Consider the following 15,733-nt stretch of genomic DNA (forward strand, 5'->3'; position numbering starts at 1 on the left):
CTAGGGTGTCAGGTAGGGTGGAGGTGATATGGTCCTTGACTAGTCTCTCAAAGCACTTCATGATGACGGATGTGAGTGCTACGGGGCGGTAGTCATTTAGCTCAGTTACCTTAGCTTTCTTGGGAACAGGAACAATGGTGGCCCTCTTGAAGCATGTGGGAACAGCAGACTGGTATAGGGATTGATTGAATATGTCCATAAACACACCGGCCAGCTGGTCTGCGCATGCTCTGAGGGCGCGGCTGGGGATGCCGTCTGGGCCTGCAGCCTTGCGAGGGTTAACACGTTTAAATGTCTTACTCACCTCGGCTGCAGTGAAGGAGAGACCGCATGTTTTCGTTGCAGGCCGTGTCAGTGGCACTGTATTGTCCTCAAAGCGGGCAAAAAAGTTATTTAGTCTGCCTGGGAGCAAGACATCCTGGTCCGTGACTGGGCTGGATTTCTTCCTGTAGTCCGTGATTGACTGTAGACCCTGCCACATGCTTCTTGTGTCTGATCCGTTGAATTGAGATTCTACTTTGTCTCTGTACTGGCGCTTAGCTTGTTTGATAGCCTTGCGGAGGGAATAGCTGCACTGTTTGTATTCGGTCATGTTACCAGACACCTTGCCCTGATTAAAAGCAGTGGTTCGCGCTTTCAGTTTCACACGAATGCTGCCATCAATCCACGGTTTCTGGTTAGGGAATGTTTTAATCGTTGCTATGGGAACGACATCTTCAACGCAAGTTCTAATGAACTCGCACACCGAATCTGCGTATTCGTCAATGTTGTTATCTGACGCAATACGAAACATCTCCCAGTCCACGTGATGGAAGCAGTCTTGGAGTGTGGAGTCAGCTTGGTCGGACCAGCGTTGGACAGACCTCAGCGTGGGAGCCTCTTGTTTTAGTTTCTGTCTGTAGGCAGGGATCAACAAAATGGAGTCGTGGTCAGCTTTTCCGAAAGGGGGGCGGGGCAGGGCCTTATATGCGTCGCGGAAGTTAGAGTAACAATGATCCAAGGTCTTTCCTCCCCTGGTTGCGCAATCGATATGCTGATAAAATTTGGGGAGTCTTGTTTTCAGATTAGCCTTGTTAAAATCCCCAGCTACAATGAATGCAGCCTCCGGATAAATTGTTTCCAGTTTGCAAAGAGTTAAATAAAGTTCGTTCAGAGCCATCGATGTGTCTGCTTGGGGGGGGATATATACGGCTGTGATTATAATCGAAGAGAATTCTCTTGGTAGATAATGCGGTCTACATTTGATTGTGAGGAATTCTAAATCAGGTGAACAGAAGGATTTGAGTTCCTGTATGTTTCTTTCATCACACCATGTCACGTTGGCCATGAGGCATACGCCCCCGCCCCTCTTCTTCCCAGAAAGATGTTTGTTTCTGTCAGCGCGATGTGTGGAGAAACCCGTTGGCTGCACCGCTTCGGATAGCGTCTCTCCAGTGAGCCATGTTTCAGTGAAGCAAAGGACGTTACAGTCTCTGATGTCCCTCTGGAATGCTACCCTTGCTCGGATTTCATCAACCTTGTTGTCAAGAGACTGGACATTGGCAAGAAGAATGCTAGGGAGTGGTGCGCGCTGTGCCCGTCTCCGGAGTCTGACCAGAAGACCGCCTCGTTTCCCTCTCTTTCGGAGTCGTTTTTTTGGGTCGCTGCATAGGATCCACTCCGTTGTCCTGTTTGTAAGGCAGAACACAGGATCCGCGTCGCGAAAAACATATTCTTGGTCGTACTGATGGTGAGTTGATGCTGATCTTATATTCAGTAGTTCTTTTCGACTGTATGTAATGAAACCTAAGATGACCTGGGGTACTAATGTAAGAAATAACACGTAAAAAAACAAAAAACTGCATAGTTTCCTAGGAACGCGAAGCGAGGCGGCCATCTCTGTCGGCGCCGGAAGTAAGGACACTTTACTCCAATATTACACCCAGTGTAGTCTACTGACCCACAAGGACACTTTACTCCAATATTACACCCAGTGTAGTCTACTGACCCACAAGGACACTTCACTCCAATATGACATTTTGTTACGTTCCTTTTGACAGCACACCAATATAGAAATGTATGCTTTTTTTTCAACTCTAATAGACTGGTAAGATTTATTTTCTCAAATTGACCAGATATGATAACTTTATGCATTGTTTGATTATGTTGTAATGTGTTAGTGGTTCTGGGGGACTGAGCAGGTGGAACCAGAACTGTCCCAAAGTTCAGTACATAGCTATGTCAAATACTGTGCTTTATTTGGGGGGGATACGTACAGGACAATCGGTTTTAGAGATATTTTAGTCAATAAGAGCAATGTGTTTCTAGTTGCGCAGAGTTTGCACTTTTGGGACTATCCCATTGGTTTCTTAGTACTGGTTAAGCTAAGTCAAAGGGGAAGGTTTAGCTAAAATGGTTACAGTTAGGGTTAGGGGAAGGGTTAGCTAAAATGGTTAAGGTTACAGTAGGGTCAGGGGAAGGGTTAGCTAAAATGGTTAAGGTTAGGGTTAGGTGAAGGGTTAGCTAAAATGGTTACAGTTAGGGTCAGGGAAGGGTTAGCTAAAATGGTTAAGGTTAGGGTTAGGTGAAGGGTTAGCTAAAAATGGTTACAGTTAGGGTCAGGGGAAGGGTTAACTAAAATGGTTAAGGTTAGGGTTAGGTGAAGGGTTAGCTAACAGGGTTAAGGTTAGGGTCAGGGTTAGGGTTAGCTAAAATGTTTTGTGAAGGGTTAGCTAAAAAGGTTAAGGTTAGGGTTAGGTGAAGGGTTAGCTAAAATGGTTACAGTTAGGGTCAGGGAAGGGTTAGCTAAAATGGTTAAGGTTAGGGTTAGGTGAAGGGTTAGCTAAAAATGGTTACAGTTAGGGTAAGGTGAAGTGTTAGCTAAAAGGATTAAGGTTGGGATCAGGGGAAGGGTTAGCTAAAAGAGTTAAGGTTAGGGTCAGGGGAAGGGTTAGCTAAAAGAGTTAAGGTTGGGATCAGGGGAAGGGTTAGCTAAAAGAGTTAAGGTTAGGGTCAGGGGAAGGGTTAGCTAAAAGAGTTAAGGTTAGGGTCAGGGGAAGGGTTAGCTAAAAGAGTTAAGGTTGGGATCAGGGGAAGGGTTAGCTAAAAGGATTAAGGTTGGGATCAGGGGAAGGGTTAGCTAAAAGAGTTAAGGTTAGGGTCAGGGGAAGGGTTAGCTAACATGCTAAGTAGTTGCAAAGTAGATCAAATATAGTAAGTAGTTGAAAAGTTGCTAATTAGCAAAAATGCTAATGTTGTCCATGATGAAAATGCTAAAGTTGTCCAAATCCAAACCTTTGTGTTGCCAGATGTTTGCTTACCTTCCACACTGACCAACCACCCTATTTTAGTTTATGCCTTAAAAGTAACCATCTATATTACGTAACCATACCAAACATAACATATCCTACAAAATGGAGTGTCTCGGATTTACATACAGAATGATACAAAATGGTCTGAGACCAGGCTGCGGGGCAGAGACATTTCCATGGAAGTCCCGAGGTCACCGATGCTAGGAGAGGTGTAATGACTACTTGAATTGACAAAATTTATATTACTGTGTGAATTAAATTGTTGTGTTTGTTTTTTTCCAAGAGCTTTTAAAGAGCTGCACATTTGGATATTTATTGCATTGTATGTTTTCTGGTTGATGTATTTTTTAAGTGACTGGGTTGTATGTTGAGTTGACTGGTTATCAGGAACATCCCTGCTGTCTGGTCAGAACATTCAAATGTATTAGATTATAATCTGGGTGTGTGTTCATGTCTTTTATTTTTACAAGAAATGTTCACTCAGGTTGGGGGTGCATTTTGTCTTGAATTTGGTTAAAAGGACAGTGAATTCACTCATACTTTGAGGACTAGCTACCAAGCTCCTGTGTGTCAGAAACTTCTGGGAAGACTTTCCACTAGATGTTGGAACATTGCAGCAGGACTTACTTCCATTCAGCCACAGGAGCATTTGTGAGGTCGGCACTGATGTTGGGCGATTAGGCCTGGCTCGCAGTTGGCGTTCCAATTCATTCCAAAGGTGTTTGATGGGGTTGAGGTCAGAGCTCTGTGCAGGCCAGTAATTTCTTCCACACCAAATCTCGACAAAACATTTCTGAATGGGCCTCACTTTGTGCACGGGGGCATTGTCATGCTCAAACAGCAAAGAAAATTGTTCCTCCTCCACCAAACTTTACAGTTGGCACTATGCATTGAGGCAGGTAGCGTTCTCCTGGCATCCACCAAACCCAGATTTGTTTGTCAGACTGCTAGATGGTGAAGTGTGATTCATCACTACAGAGAACGCATTTCCACTGCTCCAGAGTCAAATGGCGACAAGCTTTACACCACTTCAGCCGATGCTTGGCATTGCGCATAATGATCTTATTCTTGTGTGCGGCGACTCTGCCATGGAAACCTATTTCATGAAGCTCCAAACAAACAGTTATTGCACTGACACTGCTTCCAATTAAAGGTGACAGTCTGCACTTTAACCTTATAGTCATTGTTTGATTTCAAATACAATATTTTGGAGTATAGAGCAAAAATAATATAAAATGCTTCCCTGTCCCCACTGTATCTCAAACCATTTTCAAACCCTTTGAGCTGACCTGGTTAGGCATTTACATAATTGCTGGAACCATGCTATAAAGGACTGTAATGTGCTGTATGTGTTCCTAAAGTGAGCATAGGACCACTCATGATATGCAGGAAGCATGAGCTGTAATTATTGCCTTAATTAAAAATGATTATAATTTGAGAATTCATTATGGTGACTTCACTAGTGAATATTATAAGGACAGGTTGTACATAGTATGGTTGGAGTCTGAGTCATTCAGCATGATAGTGTGAAAAGGGTCAACTCTGTTTAATTTGGAAAATGTCAACATTAATAAATTGTCAAGATGTGTTTAAATGTCCTTTGGCGCCATTTCCCTTTGTTACAAAGAGTAGAAAGATTTTTTTTTCCTGAATCCTCTCCTCTTTGGATACTCAAAAGCCTGGCTGGTCGTTTACCCAGTAAAACACTAGGGATGAAGGCTAGTCTAGCGGTTAAGAGCATTGGGCCAGTAACACATTAGGGATGAAGGCTAGTCTAGAGGTTAAGAGCATTGGGCCAGTAACACACTAGGGATGAAGGGTTAGTACCCCAAGGCTCAATTCTAGGCCCCACACTCTTCTCAATTTACATCAACAACATAGCTCAGGCAGTAGGAAGCTCTCTCATCCATTTATATGCAGATTATACAGTCTTATACTCAGCTGGCCCCTCCCCAGAGTTTGTGTTAAATACTCTACAACAAAGCTTTCTTAGTGTCCAACAAGCTTTCTCTACCCTTAACCTTGTTCTCAACACCTCCGAAACAAAGGTCATGTGGTTTGGTAAGAAGAATGCCCCTCTTCCTACAGGTGTTATTCCTACCTCTGAGGGTTTAGAGCTTGAGGTAGTCACCTCATACAAGTACTTGGGAGTATGGCTAGATGGTGCACTGTCCTTCTCTCAGCACATATCAAAGCTGCAGGCTAAAGTTAAATCTAGACTTGGTTAAATCTAGACTTAGTTTCCTCTGTCGTAATCGCTCCTCTTTCACACCAGCTGCCAAACTAACCCTGATTCAGATGACCATCCTACCCATGCTAGATTACGGAGACATCATTTATAAATCGGCAGGTAATGGTGTTCTCGAGCGGCTAGATGTTCTTTAACATTCGACCATCAGATTTGACACCAATGTTCCTTATTAGACACATCACCGCACTCTATACTCCTCTGTAAACTGGTCGTCTCTGTATACCTGTCTCAAGACTCACTGGTCGATGCTTATTTATAAAACCCTCTAGACCTCACTCCCCCCCCTCTCTGAGATACCTACTGCAGCCCTCATCCTCTACATACAACACCCGTTCTGCCAGTCACATTATGTTAAAGGTCCCCAAAGCACGCACATACCTGGGTCGCTCCTCTTTTCAATTTGCTGCAGCTAGCGACTGGAAGGCGCTGCAACAAACACTCAAACTGGACAGTTTTATCTCCATCTCTTCAGTCCAAGACTCAATCATGGACACTGTTACTGACAGTTGTAGCTGTAAAGAAGTGCTGCATCAGCAGACTCGAGGGCCCATATTTATCAAACATCTCAGTGCTGATCTAGGATCTTTATGAACAAGGTCCTGTGGACAGGGATTTTTATTATTACATTTTTTATTTAACCTTTATTTCATATGGCAAGTCAGTTAAGAACGCAATGATGGCCTACCAAAAGGAAAAAGGCCTCCTGCGGGGACGGGGGCCTGGGATTTAAAAAAAATATATATATATATAATATAAATATAGGACAAAACACACATCACAACAAGAGAGACAACACTACATGAAGAGAGACCTAAAGACAACAACATAGCAAGGCAGCAACACATGACAACACAGCATGGTAGCAACACAACATAACAACAACATGGTTAGGTATGAATACAGCAGTGGTTCTAAACCACGGGTTGACAGAAATCACGACTTTAACATTGATAGCCTACGAAAAAGAAGGGAATTAATATTCCCTGCTATTTTGTTTTAATGATCATTGGAGGGGCAGGGTTGCATGTGTTTTTATTTTTTTTAATGCTCGGGTAGGGCCAGGTAAACATATTTTTTTTAATGCTCGGGTAGGGCCAGGTAAACATATTTTTTTTAATGCTCGGGTAGGGCCAGGTAAACATATTTTTTTTAATGCTCGGGTAGGGCCAGGTAAACATATTTTTTTTAATGCTCGGGTAGGGCCAGGTAAACATATTTTTTTTAATGCTCGGGTAGGGCCAGGTAAACATATTTTTTTTAATGCTCGGGTAGGGCCAGGTAAACATATTTTTTTTAATGCTCGGGTAGGGCCAGGTAAACATATTTTTTTTAATGCTCGGGTAGGGCCAGGTAAACATATTTTTTTTAATGCTCGGGTAGGGCCAGGTAAACATTTTTTTTTTAATGCTCGGGTAGGGCCAGGTAAACATATTTTTTTTAATGCTCGGGTAGGGCCAGGTAAACATATTTTTTTTAATGCTCGGGTAGGGCCAGGTAAACATATTTTTTTTAATGCTCGGGTAGGGCCAGGTAAACATTTTTTTTTTAATGCTCGGGTAGGGCCAGGTAAACATATATTTTTTAATGCTCGGGTAGGGCCAGGTAAACATTTTTTTTTTAATGCTCGGGTAGGGCCAGGTAAACATTTTTTTTTTAATGCTCGGGTAGGGCCAGGTAAACATATTTTTTTTAATGCTCGGGTAGGGCCAGGTAAACATTTTTTTTTAATGCTCGGGTAGGGCCAGGTAAACATATTTTTTTTAATGCTCGGGTAGGGCCAGGTAAACATATTTTTTTTAATGCTCGGGTAGGGCCAGGTAAACATATTTTTTTTAATGCTCGGGTAGGGCCAGGTAAACATATTTTTTTCCTCAGGGGGAAGGACATCTATTTTCATTTCAAAGAGGTCCAAATACCTCTATGTATCCCTCAATATAAATAATGTTCGCTCCCTTAGAGCATCCTCAACCCCACTATGACCTTGAGCTGCATACGTGTCATAACAGTGTCATAAAAGCAACAACTCTGTCATAATAATGTCCACCACCTGCATAACGTTGTCATTGTGATGACATAAGAGATATTATTAAGCGCCAGAACCAGAACTGGGTTGAAATATTATTAGTTTTCATTGATATGTGTGCTTGATTTAGCCCTGCATAATAGAACCAGTGGAATAGTCCTAAAAGAGCACAAAAGGTCATAGTTCTACTGGTAGTTACCTGGAATCATTTCAGACCTCTCCTCTGGTTTGCCTCAAATAAGTTGAGCTGCATTTGATTTGCACATTGTTGTTTTAGCCCAGGACTAACACATCTGATTCAAAGATTCACTTAATCTAATCATCATGCTCTGGAATGTGAACATAATAGAAAATAATAGAGTAGAATAGGACAGAATAGAATAGAAACATCTTAATTGTCCATTACAATATTTTATCAAATTATATCAGCATTCAGCGGTTACATGGAGAAAATTGGAACCCTCTGAAAGGAAAATGGATGGCCCTCCCTTCAGCAAAATATATTTGACCTAATCCCCCCTGAACGCTTGAAAACAACAACAATTGACCCCCCCTATACCCAAAATAATAATGAAAACAAAGTGGATAGCAGAGAACATTCTTACCGTTTACCCTCACATCTTGGACAGACCAGAGCCTTAGATATGCCGTTTTAGAAACTGTTCTTTGTCCTGTCAGCATTACATGGCGACGTAGGAATTTTGATTGCGCACAGGGCTGAAGGCCAGAAGGTTGTGTGTGGGAAGATCTCCTTTATGGTAAAGGTATTGCATGAATCTATCATTGTATTTGCAGGTCCATGAACAACATATATAATTGGGGGGCGGGTGAGTAATCAAGGGCGGATTGCTCACCAGCTGTGCGAGGCACATAAAGCTGCCAGAAGGGCAGCACACAAGGAGGACTAGGGGAAGTGAGGTGTCTTCCATGTGGTTGGATACGGTTTCCCGAGCTAAGACGAGGGAGCTGAGTTTGTGTGCCCGACAGGATACAGGAAGACCTGGAGCCCAGAAGACGGTATCCCGGAGAGGTTCTCATGGGGGAGACCTATTCTTTTTTGATTTATTATTTAATAAACACCCTTGAAACCGAGCTAATCATACTCTGTCCGTGTCTGATCTATGTAAACGTCTTGACCAAACCCCCTGGTCTGCCACAGTATATAGCAGCCGATAGCCTAATGTTGTTTGTCTAACAGGTAGGCCTATATCTTATTTCTTAAATAGTCTCCAACACAAAGCCCTCTTGTTGTTAAATTCTACTTAAAATGAAGATGCTGAAATGAATTTGCCTACTTCCAGGACCATGAGCTGAATAATTGTTGGACTCTACTACGGAACAGCCACTGTAGGCCTACACAGCAAGGCAGTGGTTAGGCAGCACAACATAAGGTTTTGATCAGCAAGAGCAGAGCAGGCCGGGGCTCAGGGTTGGAATATCCATTTTAATGTGCAATACAGCCTAGTTTTATTTACAGCATTGCAGCAGCTATCTTAGAAATATAACTTTGTGCTGTACTTCTCTGAAAATGCACTTTGTAGCCTATAGCCTATAGGCTATGGATCATTTGATTGAGACCACACTGAATAGCCTATAGGCACACTTGATTTTGCATGCCCAGCAGCGAATCAGAGCTGCGGGGTGGCATCGGGCAAACATCCAAATACTATATAGCTTACTAAGCGACTCATTCTAAAACACTGAGAAATGCCAATTGCATAACCTCACCTGGATTAGATTTAAAAAGTACTAAACCCTCCCCTGGGCTAGATTTAAAAAGTACTAAACACTCCCCTGGACTAGATTTAAAAAGTACTAAACCCTCCCCTGGGCTAGATTTAAAAAGTACTAAACACTCCCCTGGACTAGATTTAAAAAGTACTAAACACTCCCCTGGACTTGATTTAAAAAGTACTAAACACTCCCCTGGACTAGATTTAAAAAGTACTAAACCCTCCCCTGGACTAGATTTAAAAAGTACTAAACCCTCCCCTGGAATAGATTTAAAAAGTACTAAACCCTCCCTTGGACTAGATTTTAAAATTACTAAACCCTCCCCTGGAATAGATTTAAAGTACTAAACCCTCCCCTGGACTAGATTTTAAAATTACTAAACCCTCCCCTGGAATAGATTTAAAGTACTAAACCCTCCCCTGGACTAGATTTTAAAATTACTAAACCCTCCCCTGGAATAGATTTAAAGTACTAAACCCTCCCCTGGAATAGATTTTAAAATTACTAAACCCTCCCCTGGAATAGATTTAAAGTACTAAACCCTCCCCTGGACTAGATTTTAAAATTACTAAACCCTCCCCTGGACTAGATTTTAAAAGTACTAAACCCTCCCTTGGACTAGATTTTAAAATTACTAAACCCTCCCCTGGAATAGATTTAAAGTACTAAACCCTCCCTTGGACTCGATTTAAAAATTACTAAACCCTCCCCTGGAATAGATTTAAAGTACTAAACCCTCCCCTGGACTAGATTTTAAAATTACTAAACCCTCCCCTGGACTAGATTTTAAAAGTACTAAACCCTCCCTTGGACTAGATTTTAAAATTACTAAACCCTCCCCTGGAATAGATTTAAAGTACTAAACCCTCCCTTGGACTCGATTTAAAAATTACTAAACCCTCCCCCTGACTGAAAGAGAACAAGCATGACCCTCCTCCATTTTCCTCCAGGTAGCCGTTCTGTACATTTCTATCCATCCCTTAGCAACTTCCAATTCAGGTTGCTCTGAACTCCCCTGTTTACTACTGTGTAGACTACGTCACAATCACCTGATGTGTCATTCACAGGTGGGTTGGTTTGGACTTTAGTGACCGCAAACGCTGGGATTAAAACCTCGGTCTCATCAACTATGGCAGAGTGGGTTGACATCTGCACCATAGCATGTTTTGACCTTAAAGCAAAAACCCTTTCCAAAGTGGACTACATTGGGACTAAAATAATGTGGGGTGAAGGTGAACTTTTTGTTGACTACATTCTCATCAAATTGCACTTTGGTTCAGCAGAAGGCGTTCAGTTACGATGTTGTGATTTTGTGCCAGAGCATAGCATCGGTTAGATAGAAGTGCACGGAGTGCCACTGGAATGTTGTGCCATAATTAGCAGTACATTCTCTAACTCTACTGTCAAAGTCTTGGTAGATGGAAGTGTGGTCGTCTGCTGCAGTATCCCATCTGTGACAAGGACGACAAGTTGTGGGTTCCGAGATGCCGTTCTGCATTCTGTTGCCAGTGATGTAAAGTACTTAAGTAAAAATACTTGAAGGTACGTTAAGTTGTTTTTTGGGGTGTCTGTACTTTACTATTTATATTATCGACAACTTCTACTTCACTACATTTCTAAAGAAAATAATGTACTTTTTACTCCATACATTTTCTAGATAACCAACTCAACAGGCAGGTAAGGATGTCAATAAAGTTACTATTTCAAGACACAAGCCTGAACCACATTCTTGTAGCATGTTTTGATACCACAAATAGTGTAAAGTACTTAAGTAAAAATACTTTTAACTACTAATTAAAGTCGTTTTTTGGTGTATCTATACTACTATTTATGAGTTGGACAACTTTTACTTTTACTCCACTACATTGCTGAAGATAATGTACTTTTTAATGTACTTTTAAATAATGTACTTTTTACCTTTTTGAATGCTTAGCAGGACAGGAAAATTGCCTAATTCACACACTTAGCAAGAGAACATTCCGGGTCATCCCTACTCCCTATGAATCTGTCAGACTCACTAAACAGATGCTTCATTTGTAATGATGTCTGAGTGATGGAGCGTGCCCCTGGCTTTCGTTAATGCATTTTTTTTTTTTTTATGATGATGCTGTCTGGTTTGCTTTATGAAATTTTAGGAATTTGAAATTATTCCTAATTTTACTTTTAGTTTTGATACTTAAGTATATTTCAGCAATTACATTGACTTTTGATACTTAAGTATATTTCAAACCAAATGATCAGACCTCAGGATAAGACCCAGATGAAGAGGGGGGGCAGACAAACGACAGGTCAAGCAGAGGTCAGTAATCCTGGGCAGAGTCACAAGGTACAGAACTGCAGACAGAACAGTCAGGGTAGATAGAGGTCAGTAATCCACGGCAGTGTTACAAGGTACAGAACGGCAGTCAGGGTCAGGGTAGGTAGAGGTCAGTAATCCAGGGCAGTGTTACAAGGTACAGAATGGCAGTCAGGGTCAGTGCAGGCAGAATGGTCAAGACCAGGAAAACTAGAAAACGGAGACTAGAACAAAAACAGGAGTACGGGAAAACCACTGGTAGGCTTGACGAGACGAACTGGCAACAGACAAACAGAGAACACCGGTGTAAATACACAGGATAATGGGGCAGATGGGCGACACCTGGAGGGGGGTGGAGACAAGCACAAAGAAAGGTGAAACAGATCAGGGTGTGACACATTCTTTTGGACTTTTACTCAAGTAGTATTTTACTGGGTAACTTTCACTTTTCCTTGAGTCATTTTCTATGAAGGTATCTTTACTTTTACTAAAGTATGACAGTTGGGTACTTTTTCCACCAATGACTACTGCACTCTTGCCTTTCGATCTCTCATCAATGAGCTGTTTTTGCCCAAAGTACTGCCGCTGACCGGATGTTTTTTGTTAGTCGCACCATTCTCTATAAACTCTCGAAACTGTCGTGTGTGAAAAGCCCAGGAGGCGGTCCGTTTCTGATATACTGGAACAGGCCCGCCTGGCACCGGCATACCGCACTCGCTTAGGTCACTCGTTTTGCCCATTCTAACATTCAATCGAACAGTAAATAAATGCCTCTTTGCTTCATATAGCAAGTCACAGCCATGTGACTGTCTGTAGGAGCAAACCATCCTCGTGAACAGGGTGGTGTAACTAATAAACTGACCACTGAGTGTATCAGTGACCAACTGTTCTTTTAGAAAAGCACATCCATTGGACTTTTTCCATTCACCATCTACTATCTTTACATTTCAGTCATTTAGCAGACATTCTTATCCAGAGTGACTTACAGGAACAATCAGTGTTAAGAGCCTTGCTCAAGGACAGATTTTTCACCTGGTCAGCTCATGGATTTGAACCAGCAACCATTTGGTTATTATCCCAACGCTCTTAACCACTAGGCTACCTAGCTCTTTCCAGTTGTCCTCTGCTATCTATCATATTTGTTCATTCACTCACTCATATAGCCTCTGAAATAGTATGCAGATGCAATGCTCATTTCCTGCAATGTTCATTTCCTGCAATGCTCATTTCCTGCAATGTTCATTTCCTGCAATGCTCATTTCCTGCAATGCTCGTTTCCTGCAATGCTCATTTCCTGCAATACTCATTTCCAGTCCTTTATAGTTTGTCTTGGTAACGGCACGTGATGTGATTTTTTTTGGGGGGAGCAAAATAAATAACATCAGACCCCCCCCCCCCCCCCCGGTTACTGTTGCAACCTAAGACAACATTTTCCTGGGAAACTTAATAAACCTTTCAACCACTATAGAAATCCCCTCACAATGATCTCAAAACACAATGAAGTTAAAGACAGACTACCCTTTGTTAATCAGGAAACGTTCTGGTATGTTGTGGTGAACTGCCATTACAGTTGCTTCACAGGAACCTTAAAACTAAGGTTGCAGTCTGGCAAGACACTAAATGCATTGTCAGCACGCAGCCAAAAGCTATAACCACTTTGGAGCTAACTAGTGCTCTCAAATGCTATCCTGATGTTGGCAGCTGATGAGTTATATTGATAATATAGCTAACTTAGCTTCTTTCTCTTTCAGTTTGATTCATCTTCTACTCCATTAAAAGTTTATTTGTATTTTTTATTATCCATAGATCTATAACAGAGTTGGTATATAAAAAGGGCATGAGATGTGATAAGACCAATATCGTAATATACAATAAATGTATTTATCATACAAAAGAGCCCAAACTCAGAGTGACGTTTCAAATGTTTACGAAGATGCACATCGGAATATAGTACATTGAATACAGTGCAGTGCCCACTTATACACTTAGTTCTCACCCCCCCCCCCCCCCTCCACAAAGATGTACTTCACTACTTTTCCATCAGCCAGAATTTCTCCATGCTCCTCCGTGCACATCACAGGATTTATCAGTCAGGAGAGTTATTGGGAGTACACATTCCTACAGTCCACTGCAGTCCACTAAATAATTATACTCTACTCATACACAAAGAGTTTAACCTAACACTACTTTCATTTCATTTACAATCTTTCACATACAATCATGTTTTATTTATTGACCAAAGCAAAAGCTGCATGCACATGCTGAACAATGTCAACAATATCATAATAGAAGAATTCTAATATGTGCCTTAACTGAGCAGGTAGCCACTCACAAATAGGAAGCCAATTCTAGATTTAACTTTGGATTGGAGATGTTTGATATGGGTCTGGAAGGAGAGTTTACAGTCTAAACAGACACCTAAGTATTTGTAGTTGTCCACGTATTCTACGTCAGAGCCGTCCAGAGTAGTGATGTTGGACAGGCGGGCAGGTGCAGGTAGTGATCAGTTGAAGAGCATGCATTTAGTTTGACTTGTATTTAAGAGCAATTGGAGGCCACGGAAGGAGAGTTGTATGGCATTGAAGCTTGCCTGGAGGGTTGTTAACACAGTGTCCAAAGAAGGGCCAGAAGTATACAGAATGGTGTCGTCTGCGTAGAGGTGGATCAGATCACCAGCAGCAAGAGCGACATCATTGATGTATACAGAGAAGAGAGTCGGTCCAAGAATTGAACCCTGTGGCACCCCCATAGAGACTGCCAGAGGTCCGAACAGCAGACCCTCCGATTTGACACACTGAACTCTATCAGAGAAGTAATTGGTGAACCAGGCGAGGCAATCATTTGAGAAACCAAGGCTGTCGAGTCTGCCGATGAGGATGTGATGATTGACAGAGTCGAAAGCCTTGGCCAGATCAATGAATACGGCTGCACAGTAATGTTTCTTATTGATGGCGGTTAAGATATCGTTTAGGACCTTGAGCGTGGCTGAGGTGCACCCATGACCAGCTCTGAAACCAGATTGCATAGCAGAGAAGGTATGGTGAGATTCGAAATGGTTGGTTATCTGTTCGTTGACTTGGCTATCGAAGACCTTAGAAAGGCAGGGTAGGATATATATAGGTCTGTAGCAGTTTGGGTCAAGAGTGTCCACCCCCTTTGAAGAGGGGGATGACCGCAGTTGCTTTCCAATCTTTGGGAATCTCAGACGACATGAAAGAGAGGTTGAACAGGCTAGTAATAGGGGTGGCAACAATTTCTGCAGATAATTTTAGGAAGAAAAGGTCCAGATTGTCTAGCCCAGCTGATTTGTAGGGGTCCAGATTTGGGGAGGTACCTGGTAGGTTCATTGATAATTTGTGTGAGATTGAGGGCATCAAGCTTAGATTGTAGGATGGCTGGGGTGTTAAGCATGTTCCAGTTTAGGTCGCCTAGCAGCACGAGCTCTGAAGAAAGATGGGGGGCAATCAGTTCACATATGGTGTCCAGAGCACAGCTGGGGGCAGAGGGTGGTCTATAGCAGATGGCAACGGTGAGAGACTTGTTTTTAGAGAGGTGGATTTTTAAAAGTAGAAGTTCATATTGTTTGGGTACAGACCTGGATAGTAGGACAGAACTCTGCAGGCTATCTTTGCAGTAGATTGCAACACCGCCCCCTTTGGCAGTTCTATCTTGTCTGAAAATGTTGTAGTTTGGGATGAACATTTCAGAATTTTTGGTGGTCTTCCTAAGCCAGGATTCAGACACAGCCAGAACATCCGGGTTGGCAGAGTGTGCTAAAGCAGTGAATAAAACAAACTTAGGGAGGGGGCGTCTAATGTTAACATGCATGAAGCCAAGGCTATTACGGTTACAGAATTCATCAAAAGAGAGTGCCAGGGGAATAGGAGTGGAGCTAGGCACTGCAGGGCCTGGATTCACCTCTACATCACCAGAGGAAAACAGGAGGAGTAGGATAAGGGTACGGCTAAAAGCAATAAGAATTAGTCGTCTAGAACGTCTGGAACAGAGAGTAAAAGGAGGTTTCTGGGGGCGATAAAATAGCTTCAAGGTATAATGTACAGACAAAGGTATGCTAGGATGGGAATACAGTGGAGGTAAACCTAGGTATTGAGTGATGATGAGAGAGATATTGTCTCTAG

The sequence above is a fragment of the Oncorhynchus clarkii genome, chromosome 19 (assembly GCF_045791955.1).
Source record: "Oncorhynchus clarkii lewisi isolate Uvic-CL-2024 chromosome 19, UVic_Ocla_1.0, whole genome shotgun sequence".
NCBI classification, from domain to species: Eukaryota; Metazoa; Chordata; class Actinopteri; order Salmoniformes; family Salmonidae; genus Oncorhynchus; species Oncorhynchus clarkii.